Raw genomic sequence first — 6,540 nt, 5'->3', positions numbered from 1 at the left:
CACACACACACACACACTCAAAATCAATGGCTACCCTTGTGGCACAGTGGGTTAACCCACCAGCTGTGATGCTGGAGTCCCATATCAGAGTGCTAGATTAAATTCTGAATGATTGACATTTTGCCCAGTTCCCTGCTGTTCCACCCGGGAAAGCAGCAGAAAATGGCCCAAATACTTGAGTCCCTGACACTCATGTGTGAGATCCAGTTAGTATTCCTGTCTGATGGCTTCAGCTAGGTCCAGCTTGGTTGTTGTCATCCAATGAGATGTGAACCAATGGATGAAAGTTCTCTATCAGTATGCCTTTCAAATAAACCATTAAAAATAAAAGAATAAAATGCATGAATATTTAAGCTTAATGCTAGAAAGCATTTGATTAAATTCAGCATCTAAGCTTTAAAGAAACTGTTAAAAGAGAAGTAAAATATCAGAATTTTTTATTATAATTAAAATTGTCTCTGAGGAGCCTATAACAACCAGTATCATTAAGATAAGACAATGAAAGCTCTTTTCCTGGGAGTTTACCCTGACAGAGCTACCTCCTCCCATTCTATTTCTGCAACATTGTACTAGAAGTGTAGTAAGGAAAATGAAACAACAAAATAGAAGCACCAGATAAATGGATCAAATTTTAAACAACAAAATTTTATTTTGTTTTTAGAAAACTTTTATTTAATAAATACAAATTTTGAAAATACAACTTTTGGATTATAGCAGTTTTTCTCCCCAAAATCACCCTCCCACCTGCAAAACATCCCATCTCCTACTCCTTCTCCCATCCCATTCTTCATTAAGATTCATTTTAAATTATCTTTATATACAGAAGGTCAGCTTAGTATATACTAAGGAAAGATTTCAACAGATTGCACCTGCACAGATACACAAAGTGTAAAGTATTGTTTGAATACTAGTTTTACCATTAATTCACATAGTACAAAACATTAAGGACACAGATCTTACATGGGAAGTAAGTGCAGGGTGACTCCTGTTGTTGATTTAACAATTGGCACTCTTATTTATGATGTCAGTTATCACCTGAGCCTCTTGTCATGAGCTGCCAAGGCTATGGAAATCTCTTGAGTTCACAAACTCTGACCTTATTTAGACAAGGCCATAATCAAAGTGGAAGTTTCCTCCTCCCTTCAGAGAAAGGTACCTCCTTTTTTGATGGTCTCTTCTTTCCACAGGAATCTCACTCATAAAGATTGTTCATTTAGGTCATTTTTTTGCCACAGTGTCTTGGCTTTCCATGCCTAAGAAACTCTCATGGGCTTTTTAGCCAGATCTGAATGCCTTAAGGGCTGATTCTGAGGCCAGAGTGCTGTTTAGGGCATTTGTGATTCTGAGTCTGCTGTGTATCCTGCTTCCCATGTTGGATCATTCTCTCCTTTTTAATTTTTTCAATTATTTTTAGCAGGCACTTATCTTATTTATGTGATCCCTTTGACAATTAATCCCATCTTTATGATCAATTAGGAACTTAAACTGATCACTTTGACTAGTAAGATGGCATTGGTACATGCCAACTTAATGGGATTTGAAGCCCCATGGCATGTTTCTAGCTCTATCATTAGGGGTAAGTCCAAGTGAGCATCTGCCAAAATGTACCTCTCTTATTCCCACTCTTATTTTTGACAAGGATCAATTTCCAGTTGAATTTAAACACCTAAGAATAATTGTATGTTAATTAGAGTTCAATCAATGGTATTAAGTAGAAAAAGGAAATACTAAAAAGAATAAAATAGTAAGCTACTCCTCAACAGTCAGGACAAGGGCTGATCAAGGGCTCATCATGTCAGTTTCACTTCTACAGGCTTCCTTTTAGGTGCTCAGTTAGTTGTCACAGATCAGGGAGAACATATGATATTTGTCCCTTTGGGATTGGCTTATTTCACTCAGCATGATGTTTTCCAGATTCCTCCATTTTGTTGCAAATGACCAGATTTTTTAAAAATTGCTGTGTAGAATTCTATAGAGTGCATATCCCATAATTTATTTATCCAGTCTTCTGCTGATGGGCATTTAGGTTGATTCCATGTCTTAGCTATTGTGAATTGAGCTGCAATAAACACTGAGGTACAGATAGCTCTTTTATTTACCAATTTAATTTCCTTTGGGTAAATTCCAAGGAGTGGGATGGCTGGGTCGTGTGGTAGGGTTATATTCAGATTTCTGAGGAATCTCCAAACTCTTACGTAATGGCTTTACCAGTTCACATTCCCACCAACCATAGATTAGTGTGCCTTTTTCCCCACATTCTCACCAGCATCTGTTGTTCATTGTTGTCTGTATGAAAGCCTTTCTAACTGGGGCAAGGTGAAACCTCATTGTGGTTTTGATTTGCATTTCCCTGATGGCTAGTGGTCCTGAACATTTTTCCATGTGTTTGTTGGCCATTTGGATTTCCTCTTTTGAAAAGTGTCTGCTTAGGTCCTTGGCCCATCTCTTAACTGGGTTGTTTGTTTTGTTGTTGTGGAGTTTTTTGATCTCTTTATAGATTCTGGTTATTAATCCTTTATCAGTTGCATAATTTGCAAACATTTTTTCCCATTCGGTTGGTTACCTCTTTAATTTTCTGACTGTTTCTTTTGCAGTACAGAAACTTCTCAATTTGCTGTAATCCCAATTGTTAATTTTAGCATTGACTGCCTGTGCCTCTAGGGTTTTCCCAAGAAGTCTGCCTGTGCCTATATCTTGCAGGGTTTCTCCCATGTTCTCTAATAATTTGATGGTGTCGGGTAGTAAGCTTAGATCTTTAATCTAAGTTGAGTGGACTTTTGTGTAAGGTGTAAGGTGTGGTTTTGCTTCATACTTCTGCATGAGGAAGTCCAGTTTTCCTAGCACAATTTGTTGAACAAACTGTCCTTGCTCCAGGAATTGGTTTTAGCTCCTTGATCAAATATAAGTTGGCTGTACATGTTTGGATTGATTTCTGGTGTTTCTATTCTGTTCCACTGGTCCATCCATGTGTTTCTGTACCAGTACCATGCTGTTTTGATTACAACTGCCCTGTAGTATGTCCTGAAATCTGGTATTGTGATGCCTCCAGCTCTGTTTTTGTGTACAAGATTGCTTTAGCTATTCGAGGTCTCCTGTGCCTCCATATGAATTTCAGCATCATTTTTTCCAGATCTGAGAACAATGTCTTTGGTATTTTGATTGGCATCATATTGAATGTATAAATCACTTTTAGGAGAGTGGACATTTTGAAGATATTGATTCTTCTAGTCCATGAACATGGAAGATTTTTTTCATTTTTTGGTATCCTTTTCTATTTCTTTAAAGTTTTGTAATTCTCATCATAGAGATCTTTGACATCCATGGTTAAGTTTATTTCAAGGTATTTGTTTTTGTGGCTATTGTGAATAGTAATGATCTTAGAAGTTCTTTCACAGCCATGGCATTGCCTGTGTATACAAAGGCTGTTGATTTTTGTGCACTAATTTTATATCCTGCTACTTTGCCAAACTCTTCTATGAGTTCCAAATAGTCTCTTAGTGGAGTTCTTTGGATGCCCTAAATAAAGAATCATATTGTCTGCAAAGAGGGATAGTTTGAGTTCTTCCTTCCCAATTTGTATCCCTGCAATTTCTTTTTCTTGCCAAATGGCTCTGGCAAAAACTTCCAGTACTATATTGAATAGCAGTGGTGAGAGTGGGCATTGCTGTCTGGTACCGGATCTCAGTGTGTTGTGTTCCAGATTGCCCAGATAGAAAGAACCAGTGAGACTCACCGTAATGCAAAGAACAAAGGGACTTTATCTGTAGGTCCAGCATGCTGGGGCCCCAGCCTCCCATGCAATGCAGTGCTGGGAGACCAAGACCCCCTTCTCTTTGTTCTCAGGGCTTTTATAGTTCCCAGGCAAACAAGTATTATATCTGCATTCCTTCCTTCCCCCGGGTCTGCAGGAGCAAGGACAGCCCACTTTATTGGTTGCCTCCACCTGGTCCTGCTGACAGGACCAAGGACTGCCTGGTGTCAGGTTTCATCTTCTCATACCAGGGGCATCCTGGGCCTAGTCAGTTTTTTTGTCTTGTGAGAAGCCTGTCATGGCATGGCTCTGGTCTCTCACAAGTGGAAATGCTTCCAACCTTTCCCCATTCGCTATGATGCTGCCTGTGGTTTTTTCATAAATTGCCTTGATTGTATTGAGGAATGTCCCTTCTACACCCAATTAAACAACAAAAATTTCAATATATGTGGTTAACTCTACAATCTACAGAGGTAATCCAAAACAAACTATAAACTGACAAGAGAATTAAGTGATATTAGTGAGTATAAGATCAATATATATCAAGTGGCTTTCCATGTAGCAGCAGGAAAAAATAGAAAGCCATTTTAAAGGACAAAATACAGGCCGGCGCCGCTGCTCACTAGGCTAATCCTCCGCCTAGTGGCTCTGGCACACCGGATTCTAGTCCCGGTCGGGGCGCTGGATTCTGTCCTGGTTGCCCCTCTTCCAGGCCAGCTCTATGCTGTGGCCCAGGAGTGCAGTGGAGGATGGCCCAAGTCCTTGGGCCCTGCACCCCATGGGAGACCAGGATAAGTACCTGGCTCCTGCCATTGGATCAGCGTGGTGCGCTGGCCTCAGCATGCTGCCCGCGGAGGCCATTGGAGGGTGAACCAACGGCAAAGGAAGACCTTTCTCTCTGTCTCTCTCTCTCACTGTCCACTCTGCCTGACAAAGAAAAAAAAAAGAAAGAAAAAAAAGGACAAAATACAGACTAGAAAACTTCTATAGAGTATCTTTAAATATTTTTCAAATCATTAAAAAAGCAAAATGACCTAAAACAAAATTAAGTCAAAAAAATGAAGAAAATGAAAAGCTCAGAATTCATTAAATTTTGAGTAAATTTCATCTCTTGTAAAGGAGTTTATTGGAAGCTCCAGGTCATAAGATCCCAGCAGAATCACAGACATTGGAGGGTGGGAGAGATCCCCACTCTCATGTGGTTGAGTCATCATGAAGGTGACAGCAGCCCCTGCTCTTAGGAGAGCGAGGCCCAAGGAGGGTGAGCACCTCCAGACCTGAGCCCAATACTCAACCCTCACTATCCCCACCAGCCACAGCCTGGATGAATGGCACCCCTTCTCCCCAACTGTCACAGAAATCTAGTAGGTGTGACTCTGATTGGCTGCATCTTCTCTGACATGATGCCTGCTCACTGGCTCGACAAACTGTTCAATTAGACACACTGGATCAACAATGAAGAGCAACATGAGGTCTTTTTCTTCATGTGCTAAATACAGCTTCTCCAGTCTGCTGCTTATAGGGGTTCCACACGGCTCAGTCTGTCATCTGTGAAGTTCTCTCACTACAAAAGCCATCAGAAGGATGCCTGGAATCTGGAATATGGTGAGTTTGTGGGGTTAGTTGCCTCCTGCTTGCAGGATGGTATCTGGCATGGGACACTGGCTATCTTCTCATTCCTGAATGTGGTGACTTTGACTCAGCCCTAGAGCTCTGTATTTTTCCAAATTGTGTGGTTAGGATGCACAGGTTCTCAGGGAGAATCCACATTTCATGCATGAAATTTGGGGGAGAACCCATGATTTGTGTGATCCCCTGGCCCTTGTTTTTCCTCCTGGATAATGTAATTCCCCTCAGTTAGGAAACAGGTCACTAAATCCATAACCCAGTCCTCTTGCCACAGCTCTTCCTAAGGGAGTGAGGCTCTCATATTGTGGTTGATGGGTATGAGCTGACTCTGGGGCAGAGAGCTGGATTAGAAGTGGAGAAGCCACTTCTCAAACCAGCATGCTGGACCTACAAACTCAGTCTCAAACCAGTGCTCATATGGGATGCTGGCACTTCAGGCCAGGGCATTAACCTGCTGTGCCACAGCACCGGCCCCTGTACTGTTTGCTTTTTAAAAATTGTAAAAGACAATGGACTTTTTTGTTTACATAAATCATTGATATAAGACAAACCATTTTAGACTACTTAAAAATAAGTTGAAATTCTACATGTTCTTTTATTAAAATACTTTGCTCTTATTTTAGAGGATTTTTAGGATTATTTCAAAATGCAAATTAAGGAACCAATAGATAGGGAAGAGAAAAATGAGAAAGAGACTGTGTCTTGGCACCCAAGATGTGTTCCAAATAACAAAGTGGTAGCTTTGGGATCCACAAGAGAGAAGGCCCACACTTCCAGGAACAAAAAGTCCTTGCCAAGGTCCCGTGTGCACCTAAAGGTCAACCAATGAGGATCAGAGGCACCTCAACCTTTAACCCCCATGCCCTGTATCTATAAAAGGAGCCCTCTCGACCTCCGAAGCATGACTTCCCTGGCCCCCACTCTGTTGGAACTGGTGAACCTTGCCCAGGAGGATAATCCCAATAAATACCTCTAAACTGATTCATTTGGCTGGGAAGACTTGTTACACACTGGACATCTTGCACAAAAAATGCAAGTGATCTTTGTCCTAACATGAAATAAAAGTGGTGTTTGGCAAGGAGAGAGAGGAACAAAGCAGAACAAATAACTTAAGGAATATAAGGGAATATAAGAATGTTACAGATTTGTAGCAGATAACT

Source organism: Oryctolagus cuniculus, chromosome 15 (assembly GCF_051225735.1).
Source record: "Oryctolagus cuniculus isolate XC-2025 breed Fujian yellow rabbit chromosome 15, ASM5122573v1, whole genome shotgun sequence".
NCBI classification, from domain to species: Eukaryota; Metazoa; Chordata; class Mammalia; order Lagomorpha; family Leporidae; genus Oryctolagus; species Oryctolagus cuniculus.
The sequence above is the reverse complement of the archived record's forward strand: the minus strand, read 5'-3'. Positions refer to the sequence as shown.